This window comes from Chionomys nivalis, chromosome 12, assembly GCF_950005125.1.
Source record: "Chionomys nivalis chromosome 12, mChiNiv1.1, whole genome shotgun sequence".
Classification (NCBI taxonomy): Eukaryota; Metazoa; Chordata; class Mammalia; order Rodentia; family Cricetidae; genus Chionomys; species Chionomys nivalis.
In genome coordinates this window covers 37,513,164-37,526,955 of record NC_080097.1, presented here as the reverse complement: position 1 = coordinate 37,526,955, position 13,792 = coordinate 37,513,164, and positions in this window count along the sequence as shown.

The window sequence follows — 13,792 nt, the reverse complement described above, 5'->3', positions numbered from 1 at the left end:
TCCTTGTCCCTTTCATTGATTCCAACGTTATTTGTTCATGGCCTCATGCGTGCTCGTGATGCGTGCTGACAATAGTACCCCCAGATCTTACAGACTTTCAGGGTCGTCCTGTGAAGTCTGGACTCCTCGTCCTTGTCAGGATACTCTCCACAGCAGGCCCCAGCAGTTGCCTGTGTCGGCAGCATGTTGTGTGTTTAGAATGAGGGAGGGCTGAGCATCTTCCTCGTGCCCCTGGCGGTTGTGAGAGCGCTAATTGCCATGGCCCCTCTCAACAGCTCTGTCTGCATGAATAACCACAGCTTCAAGCCTAGGACTTGGAAACTAGCACCCACGGTGGATGGGGTGGCGAAGCGGTACAAGACTGGAGTGAAGGAACATGTGAGAGCCAGCAGAGCATAACCTTCCCCATGTGTGTTAGTGGCATGATGTCACTCTCAGGAGGGAGTCCAGACAGTGATGTGGAACAGAGGATTGGATCTGGAGGCAGGTGATGACATTAAACCTGAGAACAGCCCCCAGGAGGTGGTAGTTTAGGGCTTAGAGCCCTGGCGTGACTCTTGAGGCCAAGGGCATGGCGCTGGACAGTGGCTGCTGAGGTCCTTGCTCTATGTCTGTGAGTACAAGTACTGGTTTTTCTACTCACAAATGACTCCAGCGTGTCACCAAAGAAAACCAAAAATATAGATGTTCTGTTCTTTGACTGTTTTGAAAGGTTTGTCCCAGTAGACCACCGTAAAATGGAAAATAACCAATCCAAATGCGTGCGTAGAGGTTGATGCGGTGTTGTGTGCTTGTCACCCCAACCTTGGGGAGGTTGAGGCACAGGGATCTGGAGTTCAAGGTCAGTCTAGGCTGCATAACAAAACCCTATCTTGATTTTTAAACAATTAAAAGGCAATGACATTTAACAGACCTAACCTACCCAGCACATTTGCTTAGCAACACACTTCAGTGTAAAGTCGGTCGTTTTCCAGCCTTCATGATCATGTGACTGACTGGGAGTCCTGATGTGCTGTCACAATCCGTCATCATGAGAGGGTGCGGTACTGCCCATGGCTAACTGGGGAAAAGAGCAAATTGCTAATTTGCCGTATTTTTTTTTTTTTTGATGAGTATGGGCCCTGCTTACATCAGCATAAATGATAAGTCAAGCTGAGAGTCAGGGTCAGTCCGTGTATATGTGAATGCATGCACACATATTACTCTTTGACAGTTCATCCTTCCCTGCCACCAAGTCCCCATCTCACTTCCATGTCTCTTTGCTTTGCAACTCACTGGGTTTAACCATGATCACTCATGGCATGGGTGTGAAGCTATCCCAGGAAGCATGGGTAACCCATACACTTCTGAAAACAACGCATTCTCTTCCCCCAGTGGCAACCCTTGACTGTCATTAGCTGCCTGAATATGCCGCATGGCCCCTCTCCCATCTATGACAGAATGTTTACACGTGTTTTTTAAAGTGATGAAATGTATATGGGTTTGACTTAATCTGGGGCAGAATAAGCAGCATCTATTTCTAATATAATTACTAACATTGTTTCTGGTGTTCTCTAGTGAGGCAGCCCCCTCCTAGTCTCCCCGAAGTTCAGTTCACAAAAAGGAGAGATGGAGAAACCTAGACCCTAAGGTAGCTCTGGAGGGTCCAAGGTTTCTTGTTGAACTGATGCCATACTTACTTTATAGGAAATTAAGCTATGTGAATCACCACTTTTATTATCATATTGGTAAAAGTTAAGAGTCATCATGCATTGTCCTGGTTAATTTTTTGTCAGCTTGATACAAACTAGAGTTATTTGGCAGTAGAGACTCTCAACTGAGGACATGCCTCCATCAGATTGGCTTATAAGCAAGTCTGTCAGCCATTGTGGGTGGGACCATCCCTGGATTGGTGGTCCTGGGTTCTATAAGAAAGCAGGTTGAGCAAGTCAAGAGATGCAAGCCAGTAAGCGGCACTCTTCCATGGCCTCTGCTTCAATTCCTGCCTTCCGGTTCCTGCCTTGAGTTTTTGCCCTGACTTCTTCCACTTCTCTTCACAGATATAGAACAGAGATACCATGCCAGGAAGTGGCATAGCTAAGGGTCAAACGAGGGTATCTGGCTCCAGAGACTGTGGCCTTGGTCACATGGCCTTTAATGGTGGGATGGACGGTATATAAGCAGGAGATTATGACGGTTATGCTTCCGGACAGGGTGTTGTGGAATACAGCTTCCAGTCCTGGTCAGGACCAAGGCCACTGCATGAGGCTCTTTTGTCTAGAGCTGTAACTGTAATAGACACATGGGTGTTTGCCAAACTTAGAACAGGCCTAGACTTGAAGTTTCTACTTCTCCCAGTGTTAACTCGTGAACTAAACAGCCCTGTTCTTGGCCTAACCCCAGTTTCCTGCTTTTCACTTGGATAAAGATCAAGGCTTTCTTGATTTAGGATTAACAGGATCAAGGGACAAGACAAGGCCCGTTAAGCCACCAGACACTTTCCAACACTACCATGCGGGACCACCTGGGAAAGGCTGCCTTGTCAGTATCCATAGCTCTGGATGATTCTGTGGAGCAGGGAGCTCCTCTCAGTGAACATCTGCTCAGTGTTACCACGTAAGTCCAGAACGCTGGCGGTCCTACAGGCCAGCATGCTGTCTCGTGCACCAGGCATTTCTATCTGACATTGACACCAGTTACCACCTCGGTGCTGGTCTGTGCCTGTTGTTTCCGGTTGCGTAGTTGGAAGGCGAGGGAGATACATCAGGGAGCTGTGTGACTAGCCTCTGTGAACAGAATGGAGTGGGATGTTCCTCTGAGAGGACTCAGTCTTGTCAGTAGGTTTTTCTGTCACCTTCTCAAGCACTGGCTTCCTCCCTTAGAGAGCATAGCAAGTATGTAATGGCCTTGGGGCCACTGTCCCATGCCTGCTATCTAGTAGGACATTAAGAATGTTAATCTGTTTCCTCAGGTACCATGCATTTTGGTCTCTTCCTTGAAGGCATGCCTCTCCTGGAGTTGACTGAACCATCTTTCTTTCTTCTGACCACGTCTGACCACAAACCTTTCCAGTCTGCTTTTATGCTTCCGGTCAAGGGCCAAGGAAAGCACCCAGCTGGGGTTTCAGGGTGGTGGTGGGATAGCAGGGAGTAGAGATCTGCAGAAATGGACGAGAACGACTTAAAATGACAAAAACATTAAAAGGATGTCGCAAAGGAAAAAAATAATTGACATTTTCATCTCACAGGAGGACTTTTCAAATTAGTTTTTACATCACAGCCCCAAAGCGACACCTCAACAGGTAGTCATGATCTTCTGGAAAGATTGTGACAAGTGAACAGTGGGAACAACATAGCCAGGCAATAGCAGACAATGACCACTGGCTGACAACACAGCCAGGCAATAGCAGACAGTGACCACTGGCCGACAACACAGCCAGGCAATAGCAGACAGTGACCACTGGCCGACAACACAGCCAGGCAATAGCAGACAGTGACCACTGGCCGACAACACAGCCAGGCAATAGCAGACAGTGACCACTGGCCGACAACACAGCCAGGCAATAGCAGACAGTGACCACTGGCAGACTAACGGGTGGAGGCGTGGGGGGAGATGCCATAGGCTCATCTCACAGAGTCGTATTTCTGAGCACAGTTTATTGCAGTCCATACTGCTTTGACAGACCTGCCTGAGTGACAGGATGGTGATCAGTAGCCCAAGAATTTTAAACATTCCCCTCTTCTCTGCCTTCTCAGGCATCAGAGTCGGTTTTCTGGCTCATTCTGTTGCAACAAGAAAGATATGCCCTTCCTCATGTAGCTTTGGAGACAGAGAGATAGGTTAAACACGACCAATAGACAGAACAGACAGTCTGAGCCAAAGAGATTTCAGCTGACAGAGAAGGAAGGCCAGAAAGTCACCATGGAGATGAGCACCCGGATTTAATTTCCTTCCATCTCAACTTCAGGAGGAAGGAAGAAGTTGCCTTCGCAGCTGGAGGTACTGCCCTGTAGAAATCTCTGTGTTTTTATTTTGACTGGGACTCTCCCCACCCCTCTCTTGCTGCCCGCCCGCCTTTCATGGGTGCTCTGTGGATAGAGCGTGAAGGATCTCATTCATTCCCAAGGCTCCAGAGAGCGCAGACTGCATTGGGTGAAGAGTGCCTCTGTTTGGTGACCAGGAAACCCCGGGCAGGAGTGAGAAGGCTTCTCTCCGCCACAGGCTTCTCTTTCTTACGTCCTAGGTTAGTCATTGATGACCTCCAGCCAAACCATAGCCTGTTCTCACAAATGGTCCTTGTTTTTCTAAAACGGGATCGATGTAGCGCAAGCTGGGCCCAAATTTACGGTCTTGCATCAACCTCCTAAGACTTGGAATTGCAAGTGTGCGGCATCATATCCCAAAACATTTATTTATTTGTTGTAGTACTGGCAATCAAATCCAAGGTTTGTGTCTGCTAGGCAAGCCCTCTCCTACTCAGCGACCCTCTCAGACCTGATCTTTCCTAACAAATAAGACGTCTGGTTTTGCCTCCTTGACACAGAGATGTAAAAATAGCCAGCTATGGACTGGAGAGATGGCTCAGTGGTTAAGAGCACTGGGTGCTCTTCCAAAGGATGCGGGTTGAACTCCCAGCACCCATACAATGGCTCCCAACTGTCTGCAACACCAGTTTCAGGGGGGACCCAAAACTTCCCATGGCAAAATACTAATGCACATTAAAAAAAAATCGCTTAAGATTAAACATAAATAGGGTCAGCTCTTAGAAGTTACTATTTCTGGTGTGTTCAGGCACCGCTCATGGTTGGTACTGCCGCCTGCGGCATCTTCCTGTCTTCTGTGGACACAGCCATCTGGTCATCCCTTCTCCCCTGATTATCCCCAAATCATGTGACTAATGTGCCAGTGGATGAGCTGAGTCTGGAACCCTACCAGCCCTCCAATCACGGAGTAGGAAAACGAGAATGAATACGCACTGATGATTTAATTGATTATAAGCTAGGAGAAGCGGCTTTTACAAAAACCGATTATGGTGGGCCCCTTGTCACATCGACAAAGTCCGTCTCACGGAGCATGTACGTGTGTGCACCTGCGCGTAAAGTGGTGTGTTTTGTCCAGTCTGTAGTTGGCATGACAACACAGGATGGAAATAGCACCAAGAGTCATCATTAGCAGGCAGGGTGGGGAGCGTAGTGGATATGAAAATGATTCAGGGTACTTGGTGTCTTTAAATAGCTTACCATTAGTGGTGTGGTCATGACTGGGGAGGTTCCAAACACGGGGAGAAGAATGTTGTGCAACCAGCTAACCTCGGGAACATCTGGCAGAGTGAGATGCAGGCTGTGTGATGAGACACTTTTATTTTTTGTTATGAGATAGAGAAGCTTTTATTTTGAAGAGGAGGTTTGGGTAGCTAAGTTTATTTTCTTTCCTCTGGGGCTGCTTTCTGCTTCCCACAGGATGCTTGGCTGCGTAAGGGAGTCCAGAGTTGAGTTTAATATTTGCTGAGGAAGGTGCTTTGAGTGGTGGGCCCCAGCATTGGCAGGATGACTTGGTGATCGTCTCTTCTTCCCCTCTCTTTCGTTGCCGTATATCCCCATAGTACTGACCTCAGGCTTTACCATAGCACTTCTGGCATGCGTACTCTGAACTTCCGTAGGCAAAGATGAAAGGGCCTCTCTTCATCACATAGGAGACTTTGATTTTTTGTTTTGTTTTGTTTTGTTTTTTCGAGACAGGGTTTCTCTCTAGCTTTGGATCCTGTCCTGGAACTAGCTCTTGTAGACCAGGCTGGCCTCGAACTCCCAGAGATCCGCCTGCCTCTGCCTCCCAAGTGTTGGGATTAATGGCGCGCATTCCCCCCCCCCCCAGCGAGCCTTTGACTTTTAAGAAACAAAGTTCTTCCCCGAAGCGTCCCCTCCCCCAGTTTTTCCCGACAGCTCTGCTTTTGTCAGTCAGGCAGCTGTGACAAAACACCGCAGGCACAGGCTCGGTAGCTGCAACACAGGAAGAATTTATTGCTGGGAAGGAGGAGGCAAAGTCCGTGGGAAAGGCATTGATGGTCAGTGTCTGCTGAGGCCCCTCTCCTGGCTCCAAGGTTGCCTGGCTGTTGGGCCCTCCTATCATGGAAAGGAGAAAGCATGGGTCTCCCTCCCTGTGGGTCTCTTTGATAAAGGCGTCAATCACCTCCCTGAGACACCCCCCCCCCCAAAACCCATCCCCTGGATGGGTAGGTTGTAATGTATTAATTCAGGATGACGCAGATCATCAGTGCCATGAGCATTTAGCAAGGAGAGTGTCTGCGTGCTCAAGACAGATGCATCATGACTGATTCCAATTAAGATTCTGTGGGAAAGGACTCGGGTGGCATTGGATTGACCAGCAATGTCGGTAGTGATTTCTTCTAGTGCTGGGGATTTCTCTCCTACCTGCCAGTTCCCGAATAATCACTCAGAGGCTTAATCTTAATTACAAACTGGCCAATGGATCAGGCTTCCCACTGGCTAGCTCTACATATTTAAATCAACCCATTTCTTTTAAACTGTGTATCGCCACGTGATCCATGGTCACCGGCAATCCTCTGGCATCCTACTCTGGTGGCTGCTGGCATCTCCCTGGCCCTGCCTTTTCTCTCCTCGACTCTCTGCTTGGATTTCCCACCCAGCAGTATTCTGTCCTGTCATAGGCCAAAGCAGATTCTTTATTAACCAATGGTAATAAAACATATTCACAGCATACAGAAGGGCATCCCACGTCAGGACATTTATCTCATTTTGGTGACTGAGCTTCATCCTCCCTCAAAGAAGATCTTGCCATGAGTAACTCTTGCTGCCTTTGGCCTTACATAAGCTCCCTACCAGGGTGCCTTCTTCAACTATGGTTTTCTTGACACAACCTTGCTCCCTCCATATAAGCCTTCACAAAAGACTTCAAATCAGACAGACCTGGGTTCAGATCTTACCTCTGATGTGTCTCTCAATAGCCGTGTGGCCTTGGGCAAATTACTTGGCTTTCTCACGGCTCATGACTTGTATGTCACTGAGACACTGTGAGGACTATGAAGTAACTACAATGTTCCTTGCCTGAATGCCTGGCCCCAGAGAGGCGTTCAATAAGTAGTTCTTATCACTCATTGATATTTATTGAGGAGTCTTTAAATGGCAGGCATATAATGAAGAAATTATAGGATCCTACAACATAACAACTCAGAGACACCCAGATTAGCCCTGGCTCCTTAACAGCTCAAGAAATGAAAGAAAAAGTAAATGTCTAGATGCCAGGGATAGTGAGAGGCAGAGTTAAGATGCAATCCCATTGCTGCCCAAAGCCTGACCACAGAGCCAGTATGCCAGGCTCCCCATCCCATGCTGTTTACTGCAGTGGGCTTGTGTCCAGGTATGACAAATTTTCCCATCAGGCAACAGACCTTAAGAGAACAGGCAGCACTTGATTGAGAGCAAGTTGTGTGGTGGTGGACAGTAATGTGTTGGAGTAAGGGTCGTGTCCTGCCTAAGATGGCAGGGCAGGTCACATGAGGAAGTGGAGGCTGGCTGTACCCAGTACTTCAGGCTGAGCTGGAGGGGCTCTTTATAGCCACTGTGATCCCAGCCACCCAGACTTAACCTGGCAGTTCCCCACCTGGGAAGCAACCAGATCCAGGGGTCAGAAGCCCCATGCTTCCCACAACATCAGTTTAGGTTCCCAATGAGAACCACTGACATTTTGAAGAGATCACTGTTTAAACCTAGAAGTATGGCATCATGGGGGACAAGGCCACCTTTCTTTGGTGTGGTTTGGATGGGTTGTAGTAAATGATCCCACCTGTTGGATGATGGGAGGCAGCATCAAAAGTTGATGGATCCCACCAGAGCTCGGGGGCTCAGACATCCAAGAGAGGCAAGAAGGTGGAAAGCCCGCCCCCTCCTCTGCTGGCTGTCCTGAGCATCAGTGACTTCTCTTTGATGTTTGACTGGTAACATATCATCTGGGGCCTCAGATCCAACACCACTGCTGAAAATAATACATTCCGTGAGAAGAAGCAGACAAATCACAACCTGTGCTGGAAAGGTCTTTGGAGGACATATTTTTGATTTTATTGTCTTTTTTTTTTTATTGGGTTACACAAGACCTGGTGAGGCAGAAAGGAAGGTGGTAGGCTGGGCACATTCTGTCTCAGAACTGCTGAACATTTCTCAACTACTCCTTGCCCTTTCCTTCTCTGTTGTTGTCTTTGGGGTTCACAAATAGCATAAAGTTAGGTATTTCAAAAAGACTCTCTCCATACCAAGCTAAGTATGAGCAGCCACAAAAATGACCAGAGGGTGCAGTTAGACAGCAGAGCATCACATGCCGCCTTCAATGGAGTCTCTTCAGAGGGTGCAATTAAATTAGATAGCGGAGTATCGCAGGCCTGCCTTTAACGGCGTCTCTTCACTGTGTACAGTGATGGCTTGTAGTGTTCCACAAGCCAAGCTCACAATCCAACGGTGGCCCCCTTAGGCATCTCTGAGAATGCTAGACCCTGGGTAATGACATGTTTGCCGTTTCCAGAGGATTTTCTTTTATATGATTTCACTGTGACATTGTTTGGAAGTAGGATGAAGGAGTTTTTTTTTTTTTTTTTTTTTTTTTTTTAATTGTTAAGCCAAATGTACAGATGTGGGCCCAAGCACCTAAATGACTTGTGGGGGAAGGTTTGTGACATCTGTCCTTGGAATTCAAGTCGTGGCAGACTATAATAACTGTGCACTGTATTCTGGAACTTTCTTTAACCTTGAGAAGATATAGGGTCTCTTGGGTTCATGGTATGTCCAGACAGTGCTCTACAGCAGGGGCTGGTGGGGTGGTGGTGGTGACATGAACCGTTTGGGTCCCTAGCTGGCTCTCTCCACAGGGTCTGGGTCTGTTAGATGCAGTTGTGTTCTGGGCACATAATGGCTTATCAGAGAAGTTAGAGAATGTTCACCTTTCAGACTTGTGACTATAGAACTGGTGTGCTGTAGGGCACTTCTGGGAGTTTACCCGTGTGTTCACAGATGAGGAGATGATCTGTTCCCAGGCTGAGCAGCTAGAATAGAGCCGGAACAGCTAGGATAGAGCAGGAACAGCGCCGAGCCCAGGGCACTTGTCTCTATTGCTTACTGCTCGCATTCTCTTTTCTTTCTGTCTGTGGGACACCGTGGTTAGGAGCAGGGGTTTTGAAGTCAGTGGGTCCCGAGTTTTGTACTTTGCCTCCTTTGTAAGAGAGTTGTATACCCAGGACACATTCAAGACAGAAAGTGAGAGTAGGGACGGCAGGGCTGTGCCAGCTAAGATTGTCCCTTTTGCTTAAGAAAGGAGAATTTTCCTGATGCTGTCTATGGGAGACTTCTGTTTCACGAGCAGAATGGGGTCAGCTGCCTTTGCTTAGCTGGAAGTAAGGAACCATTAAGTTGCGGCCTCTGTAGTTGGAGGTAAGAATGAGAAGACGGTGGGGCTGGGTGTCTGGGATCAATTAACAGTCAGCCTCAGATGGATCCTGAATTCCAGGGAGCAGCAGGATGGGTGCAGGCCATAGTGAGGCCTGATGCATTGGGCCACACTATACAGACAAGTCATCTGGAAGTAAGAGAGATGACCTCGACTTCTTAACCTGGTGGGACTCGCTGCCAACTCCCAGGCCCACCCATGGGGTAACAGTGGCCTTTCTCTAAGAGCATGAAGGTATAGCCACTTGGAGAAAATACAAAAGCTTCCTAAAATGCAAGATGTTGTCTAGTGCCACGTGATGTTCTCTGGAGGATTGCTCGCTCCTTAATAACCAGGTAAAGGCGGGCCTGACGTGTGGAGGCCGGCCTGTAATCACACTTTCTGGGAGGCCGAGGCAGGAGGATGCCAAGTTCAAGGCCTGCCTGGGCAATTAGTAAGACACTGTCTCAAAAAGTAAAAAGAGAACTTGGGATACCAAGTTCTTAATGACAGAGTGTTTGCCAGCACATAGGGGGTCCTAGGTTCAGTATCCAGCACTGCAAATTAAGTTAATTTTATTTAACTTGATTATTTACTCGAGGTAAAATTAACTCGAGTCTCCACTTCTTAGTTCTACCAGGGCTGTCTCCAGGGCGCTCTCACAGAGGGATTTGTGCTGGCAGGGTCAGCGCATGGCACACAGCTGTGCGGCGACAGCTGGTCCTAGTTCCCTAAGTGGCCCAGATCGCCTTCTTAGGGCCATGCTTTCTCTTTCCACCAACCTCATGAAGATTCGGGTATGTGCATTTAGTACGGAAGGAGTCCAGGGAGCCCTGACATCAAAGCCAGCGCAAAGCCAAGGAGGAGGATCAACTGGATGCCTCATCGTCTCTACCAGAGCACCCCACCCCCAGCATTGGTTCTTTCTGCTGCCTTTTCCTCTTCTGGGCAGACTTGTTTTGTGTTTCAGAGACTCTGCCTGGGCCATTGTGTAGTCCCGAGTTCCCGGAGGAGGGTGGGTGTTTGATGAGTTTGTTAAATAAGGGTGGAAAAGGACAGACTGGAACCAGGAAGCCACCACTTGGCTCTCTGTGGATTTTGCAGAAGGCTTGAAGACTGGGAAGCTGAACAACTCAGCAGAGTAGGTTTTATAAAGCCATTTCCCTCTTGAATCTTTCACTTTCTCGTGTGAATTTTTTTTTTTTTTTTTTTTTTTTGTATTGTCGTCTCGGTGGAGAGCATAGGTTTCAGCGTAGATGTCGTCTGTACACCCGGAGGGATTTTACTGAATAATTACAATGTTCACTTAAATATGTGTCCTAGACCTCTGCTGTGTTCTCCTGTCTGCCAGGGTTCTTTGTGGATCACAGGTGTTGCATTCTCAAAGTCTTTAGGGAAAAGGATCCTTTGGATCCCAAGGGCAATACATAAGATGGCTAATTTTCTCTCCTCTCTACTGAGGAATTTCTTGGCATCTGATGGAGCCTATCAGATCTCTTACATAAAATGCGGAATTATCAATTCTCAGAAGTGTCGATGGCCAAGACTCTGGTGTGCAGTTTCCTTCTGTGTGTACAGGATATCCTGTCTAGTTTTGGCTTCAGGGTAGATCGGTGGTAGTTTGGGAGATGATCATATTTACGTAGAGCACTGAGACAGTGTCACCACTGGCAGAAAAGAAGCCACTTGTCCAGGACATTTCTTTGTTGATGAGTCAGATTGTGCAATGCATCTCTCTCTCCTCTCTTCCCCCCACCTCCCGCCCTGAAAGGTTTTAGTTGTTTTATTGTTTTTATTTGTTTGTTTGTTTGCTTGCTTTTTTTCTCACGGAGAATGACAGAGAATAGCTAGGGGGAAGCTTCTGTACCTTTACCTGTGTGACTCTTTCCTTCCGGTGTGACGTGACATGACGTGATTGCTGGGCCACGAGGAAACTGGGAAATCCACGGAGGATGTTCAAGGCCATATGTGGACAGTACAGTGGGTTTCTGGAAATTGCTTTGTGTGTCTTCTTGAAGGGCACATTGACAGCCCTTTATTTGAAGAAAGGTTTTAAATAATATCCATCACAGGGTAACACACAGCAATGTGGGAGTGACATTTTCCCCTTAAAAGGAACAGAGACCTGCTGTGCATAGAAGAAGAAACTGAACGTTGAGAAGATATTTGCTTCCATTGAAAACCAAGAGTGGAGAAAATGAACTACAACACCCAAGGACTCTACTGTCGGCTCACTGATGCTCTCCTGTGACCCCCACCCCCCCGCAAGGGCTGGATTTGAGGGGAGCACCATAAGTGGTGACTTAACCTGTCTGATTTTCTTGAAATTTGGAGTTCCCAGTGGCCTAAGCCACACGATTACAACAGCAGAGCGGGTGCACCTATCCTCAGGTCTTTCCGTCCATCCTGAAGAAGGAAGTCCTCATTCTCCAGAGCTGTGGTTGTGTCTTTGCACACTCACTCTGTCTGGACTCCACATCCTGTGTCCTCCTCTGGAAGTTCCTGCTATGCACTGTCCCTCCTGGCTCACATTCTAACCACAACATCTGACCAGTGTTTCCATCTCTCCAGTGTAGGACAGCAAGCTGGGACTTTTCCGTCCCTTAGATGTGTGCTTCAACAATACTTGATGTTGAAGCTATGTTTGTCAATTGGTCATACTTTTTCCAAAGTTGGGAATATGCCAGAGGCTTCAGACCTCCCACAGAAACCTGTATGAACTCATTCATTCCACTGAGTCTGCTACAGAAGCTGTGGGGTGCTCGCTGAAACAAATTCAGAGTGTACTGAGCAGAGCTGAGACTGCCAGAATTTGTATTTAGACTTTTGATACTGACCACCAACATGGACCAAGCCCTTTATGGCCACCACCTCCACCAACTTCTACACCAGCTCTAGATGTCATTATGTACTCTTGACTTACATTTGAGGAACTGAGGCAAAGGGAGATTACAGACTGGTTCAGTATCCCAGGCCATGCTACAGTGGCAGAATCAGCTTTGGATCTTGATCAGTTGAAGGCTAACAGTAGCATCTTTGACTCTTGAGTTGTATAGCCTTTGAATACCTTTGCCATGGCGTGTATGATAGCAGGGAGATGAGGGGGCTGGAGAGGGGTTCAGCTGGGATGGTACTGACTTTCTTCTAGGTTTAGAGAAGTGAAGCTGGAGGTTTTCTAAAGAGGCAAGGTATCCCCCAATCTGTCAGATGACTGAGAACAATGAACCCCAAATAAATGTGGATTTACCCAGGAATCTCTTCCTAGAAAGGGAAGTCCAGCTGTGGAAGAGATTTCACACAGTTTCAGGACCTTGTCAGACCATCTTACAGGATGAGACGGAGGCCTAGACATGATGGGTCAGTGGTGGGCAGGGCCACACTTTGAACTGGACTACTTAGGTGTGAATATCCTTGGCCCTCTAAACATTAATCTTCCTTCAGGATTCCAAAGACAGACTGTGGGATGCCTTAGATCTCTTTGTCCCTCGTCTCTGTGCAGTCACATGGAAAACCTCTCCGTTTTCTGTTCTCTACCATTAGTTTGGCTCCTTCCATTGGTTTCTTGAGGATAGGCAACTGAATCTGACCTGGGGCACAGGCTACAACCTCAAGTCCAATCACAGTAGGACCCTTAACTAGGATCAGGACTGGGGGCTTGGACTGGTGCTGAATGTTCAGATAGTGTATTTAGAAAGACATTCCGGGGCCTCCTGGAACTTGGACTCTGTAGCATCACTGTTGGAAACCACATAGGAGGGGCACACACACAAGAGCCCATCCACCTAGAGTCACTTGATCTGTTGTTGGTGATTGGGAGAATTGAAGACAAATGTCAAGTAAAGTCCTGAGTGGGTGGCCCAGTAAGATAGGGTGAGATGACTCCAGGAAGAGCTCCTGGGGCTGGAGACTCGGCTCCTGCCTCGTGTTTGCCTAGAGAGCTGGGCATGAGCCTGGGTTAGGAGAGGAGAGGCTTCCAGCTGTTCTCTCTCAGCCCAAGGCAGTGGTCAGAGCCTGGGATCTGTCTGGACTCTCCAACCCTGGAAGGCTTTGCTGCTTGCTGCAGACCAAAGAGCTGCCAGGAGGCCCTAGAAAAAAGGCCTGAGAACAAAGAGGCAGTAAACACAGGCTGAAACCTTTTACCAGATGGCTGCGTCCCAAACCAAAACGAGAAACGAATTACTGGCGTAAGCAAGGCGTGCGCATGAGTGTGTGTGTGTGTGTGTCTGTCTGTGTGTCTGTGTGTGTGTGTCTGTCTGTCTGTCTCCATCCGTGTCCTAAGTTGTTGGGAAAGAAAACCCTGTTTAAAATAGGAACGTTTAGTTTGGATCATTGAAAGCTGTGGACAAATGAATATAGCAAGTTTGGT